Source organism: Mesitornis unicolor, unplaced genomic scaffold (assembly GCF_000695765.1).
Source record: "Mesitornis unicolor isolate BGI_N332 unplaced genomic scaffold, ASM69576v1 scaffold24061, whole genome shotgun sequence".
NCBI lineage: Eukaryota > Metazoa > Chordata > Aves > Mesitornithiformes > Mesitornithidae > Mesitornis > Mesitornis unicolor.
This window is the reverse complement of record NW_010164808.1, coordinates 17839-35676: the sequence shown is the minus strand read 5'-3', so window position 1 is coordinate 35676 and position 17838 is coordinate 17839.

Genomic DNA, 17838 nt, shown 5'->3' with positions numbered 1-17838 from the left:
CACAGGTAGGAGGTCGATGTGAAGGAGTTGGGGTGTCCCACACCCGTATGGGTTGGGGATCATGAACAGTGAGGATGGGTATGGCCAGGGAGCCAGAGGAAATTATGAGGAGATGGAGAGGATGACAAAATGAGATTGATAGAGAGCAAAAAGGCAAAAAATGAGGTCCCTAAAGGAAAAAGGAGCTTGAAAATATATCAAAGAGAGGAAAGGGAAATAGATAGGAAAAGCTGTGTGGAAAAACAAATGTCATAGAAGAGTATGGTCATGAGATGGCACATGAGAAGGGGGAGAGAAGCCAAGATGTGCCAACCTCCTTCCAACAATAGAAAATACAGCGAGTCAAAGGATCAAACAGAGGGTGAAGACACACAAATTCACACACCAAAGTTATCACAGGGCTACGATGGCCGGTGCTGGGAACACAAACCGGGCTTCCCAGGACTTCTTTCTTTTCTAAATGAGAAAATTAATTGAATCCCATGAATGTCTACAACGTAACAAGACGTAAATTCAGTGCCCTGCGGCTGGAATAGAAGCCAAGAGCAGAATTTGGCCCTAATTCAGATAACAGCAGTGTCTGAAAGATAAATTTTCCTTTATGGGAAATTTTGACTAAGTTATTGTTCCGTTCAAATGGAAAGAGAAAAGATAAAATCAGACCGTTTTTGAGCTTGAACTTCTGAAATGGAACAGGAATAATTCCTTTTCAGAAGAAAGGACATTGCTGATGCTGTAAGTTTGCATGCACAAAATCAGCAAGTAAGTTTTGTAACTGAAATTATTTCAACTGGAAAATTTGGTTGATGTTATAGTTCTTCTCGTGATAAATGTCAGTTGTAACAACTGAGGACATTCCAACCCTCTAAAAAAACCGCCCAATTCTAGCACTAATTGTGCCACTTCATGCTCATCATCCAACAAAAGCGAAGCAACGCAAGCAGAGCACAAGGGAAAAGCAGCTTCAAAAGCCCCAGAGATCTCTTCTGTCCATGCAGCCCATTTTCCTCCCACTGCTCTGGGTTTCGTCTCAGAATTATTGATACAGTTGTTTTTGCTTATTGTGTTCATCTCCATCTGGTCCCTCACACGTTGCTTCTCGAGCGCATTCAGGTAACCCACAGAAAACACTTTTTTTGCCCCCATTTCTGGTTGCTGGGCACATTTTTCCTTCACACAGAAACTCTCTTGGTGAGTAATCCCAAATACTCCAGGACCTAAGCTAACGCTTTGGATGCATTTTGGGAAAGCAAAAGCTCAGCATTGAACATTTCCTTTAGTAGGAACAGCACTGCCCAGGTGTTCTGCGATATAATTTTGCTCATATATCAACACCAAACCACAATAGCTTCCGAAAACCTCTTGGTCTTTGCTATATTTGTCTGTAACGACAGGTGAGCGCCATTCAAACCCGATTTAGGTACTTTAATTGACGTCACAAAATTTCGGGAAGGTTGTCTGCACACATTTCAAATCAAATGGGGAAACTCCCTTTCAGTTATTTGGATGGTCAAAGGATTACAAGCGAAATAACCCATGCGTTGACCCAGATCTCCCACTCTGTACAAGTCACATCATTATACGGCTGCTTAACAAATAACGAATTATCCGGGTATCCCTTGGCTGGACATTTCTGCAGGACTGCAAAGCACAGAGGTTGGCCACAAATGGCTGATTTCACAATAACATCCCATCTTTTCACTCTTCCTGCCATGATGCAACAGCAGCGAACGTCTTAGTAAACAACAATAAAAGAGCATTACAAACATGCGGCTCAGTGGCCTCTTTTCTTGTGTAACCGTATAAATATCAAATTCCTAATTGCTACTTCTTTGAAGCCTCTTCGAAATTGCCATTTTACAGTATCAGGGCAGAGAATGGAAAAATATTTCTTCAAATTCTGTGGCAAAAAGAGACATCTTGGATGCAGAAGTTTTTCCTGAATTTGTGAAGTTACTCAGTTTGAAGCAAAAAGATGTTAACGGCCCTTTATCAACAGGATGGGGCCTGATTTAAATGCTGAGCGTCTACACCAGCGCTACCAGTTTACTGCAGGAGTAATAGTCCTTAGCACTGTGTTCGTATAGTGATGTTGTGTGCTTATATAGGTCTGCGAAAAGCTGATTTTGATCAGATTTGATTCTCCAAATCTAATTATCGCCAGGTAAATCTGGAATTGGTGCGTTATGACTTAAGGAAAACTACTTTAGACTTCTGTCTGCAACAAAATGACCTTGAGTCACGAAAGTGTACAAGCCCACGGTTATTTTTTAGTGTTTAAGTAACTTTATACTCACTTTAATAAATTACCTACATACCTAAAAGCACGTATTTAGTGCTTTTTTTCCCCTTGGAGCTTTACCCTTCATAATATTTGTGTTAAATCCTGTTTTTTAAATTGCACAACCATGGTCTGGGCGTTGTTCTGTTTCGCTATGGACAAGGACAAGGGAAGCTGTGACTCTGGGAAGGTAAAACCCCAGTACAGAAATGGAGAAAATCGCTTTTGATGGAGGAAAGAGAAAAGAAATAAACAAAGTCAGCAAAAAATAAACAAAATCAGCCTATTTGGGGAACATCCATCCAGTACTGTTAGGAACAGGATTTTCCTAGGAAAACAGTCATGGCAGCTCTGTCACAAGAGCACAATATTTTAAATGAAGCAAATCAACAGCTGCAGGCAGTGAAGAGTTGGGGTAATTTCGCAGAAAGAGATGGTTTGCAGTGTCTTCCTTCCCTCTCAGAAGAAATCTGTGGTTAAAGAGATGGACACTGAATGACTTCTGAGATATGGCAAGAAGTACGCAACGTTCTAGACAGCGCTCAAGTAAATAACGCGGCTTCGCAATCTGTTAGTGCCTACAATCGGTAGTAAAAAAAAAATCAAAGTAATTTCTAAACTTCCGACGTTTACAACATTTCCCAGTATGTGGCTTGGGTTTGGTTTCAGCTCCCGAGCAGTGATTCCCATGGCCCCCTGGTTTTCAAAGATGTTTCAAGTCCTGGAAAGTCAGCTCGTGTTACCTCAGTATCGTCTTTCTCACCTAAAACACCACATTCAGGGCGAGAAAAATTAAAAATTAATGAAAATACCTGCCAGAAAAGGGTTGTTTTTTTTCCCAATCCAGGAATAGACCTGATGAGATCCTGAGGGAACACTACAAACTATATTTATAAAAATAGACACAGAAAAATGCAAAGGGGCTGCAGTTTTATTTCATATCAGGGCCTTTCCACCCTCCATCACCTTTTTCCAGACCAACAGCCTTGAGGCTGTTAAATCAAATCGGATCATTTGGCTTCCAAAAACCCCTTGGTGCTTTGCCATTTATTTTTGGTGCTCTAGGCTGCGAAGATGGGCTCTCTTATCAGCGGCGAAATAGTTTAGTGATTACTTATTTCTATATATCCCCTCGCACAGAACTGCACCGAGTAGACATGAAAGTCCCTCCCTCGTGGCACACATGACATGCACATGGCTGCACGATAGCCAACCCAAAGTATTAAGATACCATTAAAACGCGTAATCGAACCCTGGAAATTACACAGGGACACGGGACACGTTTCTTATAATTGCGCCCACATTCTAGGGGAGCTCATCTGGTTTTTTTATAACGCAGTTATCAAGCCGGAGGAAAAAAAAACCTTTCCTCCTCTGTGTTCTTACTTTTAGTTACTCCACAAAATTATCTCATGGGAGCGGAGTTAATCAATGAGAAACCGTGCTGTTCTCCCGCCGAGGAGCTGCTCGCGCGCGTGCCCAGCATTTGTAACGGGCTTTTTTTTGGGGGCTGAGACTGCCAGATACGGAAACGGGCAGTAATGAGCCCTAAACGAGTACTAAAGATCACAACCTATTTTTTATTTCTTTTTTAGTGGCGAGCCTTTTCAGTCGTTCCCCTTTTACAGACCTATTTCCACCTGAGTGACATGAAAAATGAGCTGCCATGGGCTGGAAATGTCCCTGCCTGGAGACGGCTGGGTCAGGACCATTCGGGCTCCAGGCAGGGCCATTTCCCTCTGGTTTTCAAATGGGGAGAAAAAGGAGGGGCTGAGGGTCAACTTTCCACCAGATTTTGTTTTGTGTTTGTGTTTTTTTTCCCAAAGAGAGAAAGAGGAAAGGGGAAAAAAAATTAAAAAAGCACTGAGAAAAAGCATAAATTCAAGTAGAAAAGAATAGACTATTCATCCTTGTTAAAAAAATTGTCAGCTAAAATTTAGGGAATGCTCCGGCGCTGCTTTTGGGAGGAGGTGATATTTAAGAGCAGGCTGTGCCGTGCTCCAACGAGAGACCAAACGACTCCAAAAGTGTTGCCTATATCCTCTGCGGCTCAGCAGAAGCAGGGAGACCGATGGATAGGACAACAGCTTTCTGTTCCAGTAGGACCAAACTTTTAACCTCTTCTACAGGGCATTGCTTGGACTTTAAAAGCTGTGGCTTACGAGCTCTAAGGCTCTCTTTACTTTGATATTTTACCTTTTTTTGCTCTTCTGCGTTTATTTGCTCTGGTTTGCTGTGCAACTTCAACTACTTCTTTCTCAGTGCCGCCCGCCCTGTGGATCGTTTCGATTCTGTTTGATGTAGCTGGCTCTTCGGTTTTTTTGTTGCGAATGTGGCTTTTTTAGTTTAGGCTACTTCGTATATATAGCTGTTTTTTTTCTGAAATTATTTTAAATGTTGTATTATTTGCATACACTCTTTTCTCGTGTGATTTCAATACATTTCCTAAGCTGTATTTTACACTGCTTCAATTGGTTTGCTTAAATTGTTGGGGTTTTTTTCCCGCTGTCCAAGTGAGGTAAATAAAATTACTATGTGATATTGAAATAGAATCTCTCTTTTCCTGAGGCTTTTCTGACTCCTGAAGATTTTAAGGGTTTAGATTTATTTCTTTCCAAAGCGATAATATTTCTCTTCAGACTGTAATTCTCTTTCTCATTTCCCCTGTAAGTTCTCTCCGTAGCCCATCACAAAGCAGTAATTCTACACTACCTGGATCCAAGTCTCTAATCCTCCATTGGCATTCAGAATATTGTAACTTTGTGTGAGTTTAGCAACAGTTGCTTTGCACAGTTAAAGATATTTTAAGATATTAAATCGATCATTTATGATTGCTGTTTGCAACACCAGGATTTTGATTCCATCCTAAATGGCTACAGCACTTCCATTGATTTTACAGCGACCGCAGAACCATAAAATTGTTCTTTTTGTCCCATCTAAGATGCATTTCCTACTGTTCTCCATATTTTTGTCTACTCTCTTCCTACTTTCTTCCTCCCTGTGTATTGTTCAGCTCCCTCTGCCTTTCGACTCGGAGCCCTATGATGAAAGAAAAGGAGAGCTCATCGTGTTCAAACGTGCCGTTGTTGCTTTGCTGGCATCTTGGGAGTTTGGGGGCCATCTGCTTAATATCAGAAACACTTCTGGTTGAGCCAGGAGGGGCTCTTCGGAGGCGTTGGAGGCTGGCGAGGCTGTCACCCACCCTCTCGAGCTATGTGCATTTTCTTTGGGTAGTTTGAAGTCTCTCCAGTCTACATTTTGGGCACTTTTAGTCACAGTCTGTCCCAAAAAAAAGGTCTTTTGAGGCTAGAAGGGTTTTGCAGAGGGATATTCGTGGTTTGGTTTTGGTGGTTGTTTTGGGCTTGTTTTGTTGGGTTGTTTTGCTGTGTTTTTTTTAAAGGAACGTGTCTCTTGTTTGGGTTTCCAAATATCGAAGTTGCACTTCCCTCTGCATCTCCCACTGTACAGAAAAGCCATTTGTCCCCCATTGGAGCAGTCTCAGAAACCTTCCACGAGAATTCCAGCCCAAATGCAAACAATACCGAAATTATCACAGCTAGGGAAGGTAACTAAGGGAAAATGTTGCTTTTCTTGTACATGGAAGAACACAGTTCAATGAAAACTGAAGAATTTTGGCAGCTTTAGGATGTATTTTGTTTAATATTCCCTTTAATCTGTTACACACGGGCTCATAAGTAAAGAGGTACATTCCTGAATTGGCCCCCAGTATTTTGCAAAGACCAACTAAACCCCTTGCCTGAATAGTTAACACATTGTTAATAAAGTGTGCAGGCTCATGGGGCGTAGATATTTGCATAGAGGAATTATTGTGCTTTTTTTTTAATTTTTAAGATTTAACATTTCTTAAAAAGAACAAATTTGATGGAAAACCCCGCTGACTCCTTGAATAGCGTCTGCTTATGAAATTTGGTTTTTAAAATCACGTTACTTCTCTTCGATCCGCTTTGACTTGGGTGTATGAAATTGTATTTCATTTGAAACAGGTATATTAAATGTGAGTTATAAGGAAGCAGAAGGCAGCACTGACCAGTGCTTTATTCAGGAAGCACTCGCTGTGCCTTTTTCATTTGCTTCTCTGCATTTTTAAATGCTCATGCTATGAAAAAAAAATAATCTGAGATGCATTCTCACTTCCTGAGGAAGATCTTACTTTAATAATAGTGTTTAATTAAGCAGTTCAAATCCGTTTAACATGTCTTCAAGTGTTGAGAAAAATATCAAGTACGTTTTGATGCTGTCGATGGGAGTACCCCATTTTTAAATGTCTAAACGGAGTGTACATGCCTGTTTCTATCGTTCTTGCAGAGTCCACGTTTTAGTGGCTTTCTCCAGGTATTTTTCAAAGGTGTCTCTGTGGGACACAGCAGGTACGGTCTGATAGGGGAGTCCTCTGGGAGGGCTGCAGCGGGTAACGGCACTCGCATTCCTCGGTGGTGTTATTATCTTTAATTAAAAGTAAACTATAAATGTAAGCGATGCCACTCTGGGGAACCATCTGCTTGACCTGCAATGAATCAGCGATTGTAACATAGGGTAAAAAGAAATAAAGCTTTGGGCTGAGTGGATTTAGTTCACTCCTGTGATCAATCAAAAACGTGAGTTAGAAAGAATCCATACAAACACCTTTCCGAGCCCAAACCGTGCAGAATCCACACTTATTTCCTATCCCATTTTTTACACTAAGTGGCAGAGAAGCAACTTGGGGCAGATCATCTGAAAGCAATACAGGAAAATGCATGGCACTGCATTAAAACCATAAGTACATTGCAGTTAGTACATATTCTATTCACTCTGAGCTTTGCATCACTTGCACGTTGAATTTCAAAGCTTGTTTCAGTGACTGCTTTCTAAGGTTTTTGAATTGGGCTGCTTCAGTGGGTCTGACTCAAGGCCTGACACTGATCTGCTTTCCCAGAGCCAAAGGGGTTTCAGAGATATCAGAATTTAGAAAAAAGTAAAGAAACAACACATTGAAATAAAGAAGTGGAGAGGTAGGTCAAGTTGGTAGGAAATTTGTAGTGCAGTAACTATAAAAGCGCATCCCCAGCACGTCCGCACTGAGGTGAACATCCACACTCGTGGCACAGATTCAGAAACTTGTAAGATCAGAACTACAGCTGAAGGTCTGATCGTTAGTAAGCACATAGCACAGATAATGATGGGATTTCCAGCAATTTTGCTTAGAATTTGTATTTCTTGGTAAGCAAAAAAACCCATATTTTAAGTTCCCATGGTAGAAAACCCATATCAGCCTTTGGATGGATGGATGTTCTAAAGCATAATTGTTACTGAGCCTGAATAGTCCAAATACTGGAGATTTTTGAGACCTGGCCTCTACGCCTGCTGGCTTCATCCCATGATGCCTTGGTCATCTTGGTGGAAAGCCCTTCTGTCACCCCATCCTCCCGCCAGCCCTGCCACGTGTGTTCAGGAACTCAGACACGCTACAGTTTCTCTTTGGCATTAGAGAGATTGAGCTTCGAGAGCTCTTTTTAGACGCATTTTTCTACCCCTTTGATCATTTGTACAGTTTATCCAAACTCTTTCCACTCCAATTAACGGAGTGCCTTCCAGAAATAGCCATGCCACTCTCAAAGAAATAATCTCTCTCCTATTGAAGCTTGTCCCATTTTCTCATTCAAGAGCATTAGGACTTTTGGCAGCTCTGTTACACTGTGAGCTCGTTTCCACCACAACTCCCAAGCCCTTTTCCGTTCACTGCTTTCCAGAATGCTGTTTCCCATCCTACATGTACAATAATTTTTCCCTTAGATGTTTGTCCACAATTAGAACACGTGTTGTTTTCCTATGGGAAGTTTATCAATGAACACCTATCTTCCAGACATTCGTCTTCGTCCTTACTTCCCACTTATGGGCCACACATGGATTTCCCTTCTTCCACAAGGAAAGCTGCGCCTCACAGCGCTTTGTAGAGATAATCCAGGTCTCCCATTGATCTTGCGTAGACACCCAAGACTGCTCCGATGTCTTTCTTCCATATGGTACACAATGTCCACGTCACGGATGCCAAGTTTTTCTACACACAGACAAAAACAATGCAATCAAGCTTGTTCTTATTGAAGAAAAGGCAGAGAGGGACCTGAAGGTACTGGTCAACAGCCAACTATGAGCCAGCAGTGTGCCCAGGGGCCAACAAGGCCAACAGCATCCTGGCTTGTATCAGCACTGGTGTGGCCAGCAGGAGCAGGGCAGGAATCCTTACCCTGTGCTCGGCACTGGTGAGGCCGCACCTCAAATCCTGTGTTCAGTTTTGGGGCCCTCACTACAAGAAGGACATTGAGGCATTGGATCAGGGCAATGGAGCTGGTGAAGGGTCTGGAGCACAAGAGTTATGGGGAGCAGCTGAGGGAACTGGGGTTATTCAGCTTGGAGAAAAGGAGGACAAGGAGAGACTTTATCACCCTCTCCAACTCCCTGAAAGGAGGGGATAGTGAGGGGAAGTCAGCCTCTTCTTCCAAGTAACAAGCGATGGGATGAGAGGAAATGGTCTTGAGTTGCACCAGCAGAGTTTTAGATTGGATATTAGAAAAAAATTCTTCACTGAAAGGGTTATCAGGTACTGGAACAGGCTGCCCAGGGACGTGGTGGAGTCCCCATCCCTGGAGGTATTTAAAAGACAGGTGAATGAGCTGCTTAGAGACGTGGTTTAGTGGTGGACAAGTTGTGATTGGACTTGATGATGTTAAAGGTCGTTTCCAACCAAATGATTCTATTTCCTCATTTCTAAAGGGGCATGCAAGTGCAAAAAATTGATTTGCATTAAGTACTGCAAACTTTAATGGCTCCAATCATATTAGTTGTCCATGCCACAGTCAGGATAACAGGACCGTGCCCAGATGTGGAAGCAAGGCCCAGAAACCTCCATTTCTCCCCATAGTCCTCAATGACCATGTCATTAAGGTCTTCCCTTGTGTGTCACCAATACGCAAGTGGCACCTTCAACCAGAAATTACGCTTATTACCAAGCAAGATTAACACAAGTCAGAACCCTCTAGTTCAGGATGTCAAGGATATGGGCAAGCAGAGGAGTAGGATATTTAGAAGTTCTGTTACACAAAATACATTTATCGTTCTTTTCTAAAATTTAGCCCTTTAGTCATAGCCCCTTCAAGTTGCCCTTTTGCAGGTCCAACCAAGGAGGAAATTCCTGCCCTTTTTGGGGCAGCCAAGGGAATTGGGGAGCCCCTAAGAGGGCATCTCCCAGCCCTGAGCCCAGGTTACAGCTGTGCCATATCAGAGCCAGCCTCCAGCAGCAGGGAAGGGGCTGCAGACCCTCACAGTGCACCCAGGGCCCCCCCAGCCTCTCAGGTAGAGCATCCTGGACTGATCAGCAAAGTCTGGTCCCCACAGCTGCACCTTATCTTCTCTGCATGTACCACACAGTAGGAACCTCCACCAATACCACATCTCCTGTCACTCACTTTGCTTTCCATCTGAATAGGTAAAATATGGCACTCAACACTTCCAGCTCTGTTACCTTCGCTGTGGAAATTTTCTTTCTTCTCGCTTTCAAGCAAGTCACTTAAAATTCATCACCAGGAAAAGCCAGAGAGTGATTTTATTTTGGTTTTACCATCAGCTGTAAGCCTACCACTGCTTTTATTTGTCCTATTGCCATCGCTGACAGAAGTATTATTGCTACCCAGAGGATTTCTGAAACTAATCCATCATCAGCGTCTGCCAGTCACAAATCAAGTATCTCATAACTCATATCCTATTAAAAAAATAAATAAATAACTTTACCCCTTAGGTCTTCACTGTAACATAAACCACAATTTGTTCCTGAATGTACAAATAGAACAAAACCTAAGACAATAAAGGCTTTATAGTGGACACAAGTAGGAAATCTCACATATCCATGTCTGCAAAGCCTGCATCTTGTGACCTAGAGGAAGAGAGTAGAAGGACGTGTCAAAAAAGTGATGTCTCGTAATCAAACCAATATATAAGCTCTCACCAGAGAGCAAGGGCATAAGTATTTTATAGAGCTGTTTCTCTGGAAAGTGAACATGGGGCAACAACCATTTCACAGCTTCTTCTTTCCTGCAGGCTTCAAAGCCAGACACTTTACCAGTTTCCTGTCTTTTTAGAACATGCCTGTCCCTCCTAGAGGCAGTTCCTTAGACCTGGAAAGAATTATAACTTCGATTTCTCCCAAATGAGCCAGGAGAAAGACTCAAACATGCAGAAAATGAGGGACAGCCCAGAACACTTAAAGACCACTTTATGAAGTGCCCTAAAGCCCAGCGCAAAGGCAGGGGAATGTTTTCAAAGAGTCAAGAGAGTCCCATCCCTGAGCTCCAAACCACCCAAGGGCCAGGATACCACTTCTCTAGAGCAATTTTTAAAGGATAAAATGGTATAAGAGGTTGATGTTAGTAAAATAAATCAGATTATTAGAATTATTTAAAATCAGGAAGCAAAATGATGATCTGTGGCAGGGAGATTAAACTCCGAGCAGAGCCTGTAGAGTGCACTGGAGATAACAATAACAATGCTATACAACTATTATGGTACAGCACATGACTTGAGCTTATACTAAAAATAATAACACAGAAAAGGCAATTAAAAAAATATTATTCCATTCACTCCTAGGGTAAAACCAGATATTAAAACCACTTTGCGTCCCACCAGTCAATCAGAAGACAGGTACTGAAGCAGCTTGAAATCAACCAGCCTGTATAACTCACCACAAAGCATTTAACACAAGGGAGATGTCCAGTCAGCATTGAGAGAGAGGAGCACTCCTTCCCCCTGTAGTCCTTAGGGCAGGAATCCAGGGTTGCTTCAGTGGGCTGATTAATTAATTAATTGAATGATTGACTGATCGATCCATGCATCCATTCCCACCCAGCCTGAGGCTGCTTCCTCGAGAGCTCTTCTAACCCAAACCGCATCATTCGTTCTGATCACTACGAATAGTCATAAAAATTACTGATCCCCTGTGCCTTTTCCGCTTGGCTAGGACAGCTCCCATCATTCAGAGTTGCTTATTTTGACATTAACTGTCTCTAAGTGGTTCTGTTATTGCAGTCTCTTTTTAGTTTTAAAATTCACTCCATCCTCAGCTGTGGCATTTAACATCCGTATGAAAAGTGAGGCAAGGATCCAAGCCTTTGCTTCATAGGCACCGTCACACTGGACAGTTTTTAAGAGAGTGTATTTCTGTCTGTGTTTGGGTTTTGGGCTTTTTTCGTCTGTGTTAGTTTTAAATAGGAGAAGTGGCATAGCAGACTGACTGCCAGATCCATGTCTAATTCATGGCTAAATATCTCTGACTTTGGAGACTGAATCGTTCTGTCCAGGCAAGCTATTGCAGTGCTTCCCTATCCTGAATATTCCATTGATCAAATTATTACTAATTTTAGCAGGAATACACTGTAGAGGATGGCATCGGTTTCATAGTGATGCTGTTGTAATACGTATGCATGACAGGAGATACTCAAAGGTATCTGAAGCCTCCTGCTCCAGTTGATGAAATGTGCATTACCCCAGAATCTGAGAGCATCACCCATCCAGAATTTGAGCCCTGCTCTCCTCCAGGATTTGAGGACTTGAAGGATGACTGCTATGTTATTTTTTTAATATAATGGGTAAAATTAGACACAAGTAGAGTAAAGCTCAAAGTCAGTACAAACAAGTTAACTACAGAGGCAGAACATGCCTCAGATACTCTAAGAAAGGCCTCCTTTTTTCAAAGTAAGGAGGAAGTTCGAAGCAATTTTCACCGTAGCTCATTTTACTTTTATTGAGAATACAATAAAACAGCTTGATGCAATCAAGGAAATGAGGGAACGGCGTATGGTAGTGAGGCGCTTTTAAACCATGCGGTTAGATGTCATATCCTTAAAAAATTCAAGAATATTTGACCACTAAAGTATTGTTTCTAGGCATAGAACAAGATCCTTTTGCCTGATAATTTTCAGGCTTGTTAGAAGTGTAAATGAAATCTTCTCACATTTGTCATTAACGTGTGTGAGGGAATGGAGCCCCACGCCACTTTCCACATGAAGTCATGTCAGGTGGAGAATAAAGCAACTGGGTGTACAGGACATCGCTAGATCCCATCTCCAGCAATGACGTTCTGCAATCATTTTGTTATTCCTTGCTGGCATCCAGTTTAATTTAAATGCAATTTTTGGTCCACACGGGCGACCAAAATTGGACACGATGCTCTAAATGAAGACCAGTATCCTGCATACGACATTAAATGCTTTGACATTTTTGTCACAAATGCTTCTCTTGGTACACCCTGGGATTGAATTTGCTTTTTTTCACAGCTGCATCACATTGCCACTCCTGGTCATTCTGTGATCAATACACCTACACCTTCCCCTTCTGTCATTTGAAATTCAGAAGCCATTAACTTCAGAAAACGTTTTGCTCTCAAGTTTAAGTGTTTGAACTTGACCTTTGCACTGTTGCAGCTCTTCCAGTTTCACTGCTTCATTCCTTAGGATTTTCCAGCTGGAGATGATGAGAACAAGGTAGGGAAACAACGAAAGAGAGCAAGAGGAAAAAGAACTGAATGCATGAAAAGCAAGAGAAATTTGGGTAAAGGAAACTGTCAGAAGCAACAGAGCACAGCGCATCATTGAAAATGAAAAAAAAACAAAAGGCAGAACCAGAAAATAGAAATATAAGGAGTCAAGGAGCAAGAATGGTAGACTGAGTTCAATAACTTGAAAAATATGAAAGTTAAAATTGCACAAAAACTTAACATGCCACATGGAACACTGCAGAGTGGTGTGTATATCTCTGTACAACGTATACAATTCATTTTGTAAACCGATTGCGGTTTAGGTACAGAGGAACTAGAGAAAAGACTGTGCCCCTTGTGCCAGGCTCCCATCCTTGGGAATGAAAAATACAAATACACAAAACACCAGAGATACGAGTGTGGAAGAAAGAAGGAAAGGAATAAGAATGAACCAAGAGAAGACAGCACATGGATCACTTTTTAACCAGCCCGAAGTTAAATTGAGACCCAAGCAGCATGATTGCATGCTTTGCAATTTAAACAAGCCAAAATGCAAAAGGTATGTGATTAAATAATGAATGATGCATCAAACTGGAACGGAGTCTCAAAACGTGGAACCTGCATTTCACAATCGGGGCAATTTTTTAAGAGTTAATCAGAAAAGTTAAGTTAGAATGGAAGACACCCAGAAAAAATTACACAGTGATATTTCCCCTGGCCCTTGACTAACACAGAATAGATATTGTGGAAAATAAAATATAATCAGGTATCACTGACTGTCATAAATATATAAACATGTTCAGAACAAACGCAATGGCTATTAGGGTTTATGTAAAAGGCATTTGTGCAATGGTTTTTCTAGTTCTGAAGGAGGGATCCACATAAAGATAAACCTGAATTCCTGATTCAGTGTAATTGGAATGAACGTCTCTCTCATGGCTTCCAGAACAGCTGAGTTTGCCAGAACTCAAATGCTGTGGTAATTACGAGTGATCTGACCTAGTGAAAAACAAACCCTGCCGAGATACGGCCACGCAAGCAGATGCAAACAGTAGGGCTGGCAGTAGCCAAGAAAATTATCTCCAGGCAATGTAATGGTATTTATTATACTACGTGGAGAAAAGAGGAAAATTGGAGTGTTTTGAGGGTTTCCTATTACGACCAATAGCAGATGGGGAGATACGGGAGATTTCCCACAGGAAAAAGCCTTTTATACTGTACTGAAGGTCAAAGGGAGGGGATGGATGTGCACCCAAGGAGACTCACAAGGAGGTGCAGACTGGTTGGGGTGCCATGTCACTGGTGAAGGGGGAGTCAATGATTCAGTGGTATCCAGAGGGACAAGGCTGAACCCAGTGTCCCCATCAAGAGGAAGCAGTGGGAGACAGTCACCAGAGACACCCTCCTGCAGATGGAGGCCCCTATCTGTCAGACTCCAAAGGTTCGTTGCTTGATGGGGGCAAAGATCTGGGAAGTTGCAAAGAGACTGGACCCCTTGCTGCTCAACCACGCAGCCACCAACAACACAGCCAGAAGAGGCTTTGAGCATATCCAGAGCAAATCAAGGAGTCAATGGAGTGGGGATATAGAAAAAGATGAAGTACTTGATGTCTTCCCCAGACTGGTCAGATCTGCTTTTGGCCTGAGCCTCTGAGAACACGGCGTTGCCCACTGCAGAGGAAGATACGGCGCAGAGGGCACTTAAACCAGCTGGGCATGGAAAAGTCCATGGGACTTCACAGGGTGCATCCCAGGGTGCTGAAGATGCTGGTTGACGTTACCACCAGGCTGCTTCCTTTGGAAGGTCATAGCAACTGAGGAGAGGCTTCTCATGCCTGGAAAAGAGAAATGTCTCATCTGTCTTCACAGAGGACAAGAAGAGGATCCACAGAAGCAGAGGGCAGCTGGGCTGGCCTCAGTCCCGGGGAAGGTGGCAGAGCAAATGTTCCTGGGAGCCACTTCCAGCCACAGGAAGAACAAAAAGGAATAGAGAACAGCAAGCATGGATATACCAAAAAAACCGTACCTGACCAAGCTGGTTGCCTTCTGTGCGAACAACAGTGATGCATGCATAAATGGAAAGGAGAGCAGATTGCGCAGTGTATACCCTGAATTCACCAAGGCCTTCGACAAAGTCTCCTGTAGTCACCTTATAGCCAGACTGCTGAGATGTACAGGTTTCTTCACCTTAATTCTCAGTTTTACTACACATAGGCTTTGCTTTATGAGGAGGATGAGAGAAGAGCCACAGTTACCTCTCTCTCTACAAAATTTCAGCAAGACAAGTCATGGCCGTAATGTTTCCTCCCTTTTTGAGAAATAAGCTTTCCTTGTCACTGATGTGGGTGATGCATCGTCACAGAGCAGAGCCAATGAAGGTGTTAAAGATTAGAAAACATTTGGAAACTGAACTTCATGGGCAATCCCACAGAAACCCCTCACCTTGGTCTGAAGCGTAGGCTGGATAAAACAACCTGTATTGATCCTACTCCAGTAACTTAAATGATGTATCTATGTCATGGAGGAGAAAAGGACTTAAGGTCCATTAAAGATATCAGAAAAAAGTTATTTTATCATGAATTTGTAAAAGCATGACTCAACAGAGTTCAATGACAAGGTTCACTCTATTACTTACAATGTGGAGGGATCATCTAACGGTTGGACTCATGGTGGAGTAATTTACATGAGGATTAGAGAAAAAAGGAATAAGGAAGACCCTCCCCATTGAGTCACAGGGTTCAGAGTGGATCCCCTTGATCCCTAAACTCCTCAGAGAGGAGACCGGGTGCAGCTGGATCCACTCCCAGAACCAGACTTGTCAACAGTTTATGTCTAAAGGAATTAGGCGCAACAAAATCAGCAACACTTAATTAGTCGATAATCAACAACATGTTATAATCATACACAGCGATTTAGTTAAAGATTTAACAAAGTTTCCTAAATCAAACTGCATATACTTGCACACACACAGAGATATAGAGGTTAACCTATAATTAGGATGTTTCCTTTCTGCAGATTATAGTAAGATTTGGTATCCAATGATTGGCTATACTCACTCTCTTCCCTTCATCAGCTTCTGCCAGCAGATGAACTAAAACTCCCATCTTTTATCTCCTGGTGCGATCCTGGGGCCTCAATTTAGGATCAGTATCTACAGGGTCGCAAGATGTTTGGCTTTGGTCAGTACCTTTCCACTGTGGTCACCATTCTTGTCCATCTCAGTAACTTTCAGTGGGCTTGTGGAAGGTACCAGATTGTGTCAAGTCACCGCCATCAAGGTCAGAAAGTGGCAGATTGTCCCACTGAAACAAGAACAATGTCGGGCCCACTGCCCTCGTCACTACAGCAAGAACAATGTTGGCTGGTGTTGACATGGCAATGGGGCCTGGACCAGGGGTCTGCACCACCACAGCATCACAACTGCCGAGCTGTGCTTAAAGAAACATATTAAGCAATGAGAATGCCAAGGAAAACATATTCCCTGATGTACCCAGGAAATTAAAAATCCCTTCTCTTTTTGTTGTTTTGAATGTGCTTTTGCAATTGCATTTGAAAAGCATGAAAACTTGATCCCCAGATGACCTAGGAACGCCAAGTCCAGAACACGACACAAGAACAGAAACAAGCTGTTTCTAGAAACCACACTAAACCAACCGGCATTGAATATATGTGAACATATGCGAACATATGCATACTTCATAAAGCTGCTGTTAAGCCCTCATTCAACTTTTCTCATATTTTGATGGCAAAACAAGGGCAAGAGCAAGAGCTTTTGGGAAGCTTTTGGAAGAACTTGGGAAGGGGATTGAGTAATTCGGGTGTCAACACAGACACCAAGAACTCTGCAGGACCTGGCCCTGTGCTCTGTCTCCCAGAACCAAAGAGGTACATGAGGGGTCCATGCCAAAAGTGAACCTGAGCTTTTCAGCCCATTCCTCCAACACTGAACGAAACAACTCGAAGGCATTGAGATTCAGGTTAGACTCCAAACAGGGACTCCACGTTTATTCTGTGGGGAGAGCTTTGCTTGCGTTGATTTTATTGAAAATCATTTTGTGGTTTGAGGATGAGTAGTGGCTATTTCTTTGTATTTACTCACGTGTTTTTACATCTTGAGAGCGGGATTGCTCTGGGGACCAGATAACACAGTTCTAGTGATCATGAAATAACCATGCAGAGCCTGTCCAGTCATCCTGTTAACCTCCACACTTGATTTCCTAACTTTTTCCATCTCTCTCCATCTTAAAATCTCAGCATTTTTCAAAGCATCCACTAATTCTTGCTTTTTTCCTTGTAGTTCCTCTATTTCTGTCCTATCCTTTTCAAAATGGGAGCACAGCAGCAGAACGAAGGTGAAGATTTGGCAGTGAGTCACCAAGCAATGTAACACAATTTTCAGTATTCTCTGTTTCTCTGCTCAGGTACTTCAACATTTTCTTTTTCTAAGCAGCTGTTTTTAGTTATTTATAATGATGTCGGTTTATTTATGAACTGATCCAAATTTGTTAGATCTCCTAAGAAAATTTCAACTTGTCCCTTCCAGTGTTTATGGCAGATTTTATGTAGGAATATCTCAAACTGTTCGCTCGGTTGTTGCATGAGGATAAATCTCCGAATAGAGTGAAACCAGCTGTGACAGGAAATGACTTCCCATTATTCATAGGCAATTACCAGAGGCAAAGGCTGAACTTCTGTACAGGAGTCTGCAAGATCAGAGTACGTAGAAAACGAAAACAGACGTGCCACCTTGATTCTCTACTAAATTGCAATAGCTGAAAACTCAAGCCCACAGTTTTACCATCACGACAAATTTTCATGGCTGGACTTGTTGCTTCTGTTCATTGCAATCTTTATTCTCTTCTAAAGAAGTTGGACTCTCTCGAGTAGGTGATTTGTGATCAAATTAAAGCATCCTCCCGTCTCCTATTACAAAATTTTAATCAACTCATTTGAAGGATCCCTCTATCCACAGTCACGACTATGAGCCAGCTTGGGTCTCAACATTGATGCAAGCTCTGACCTCCACCAGCTGCAG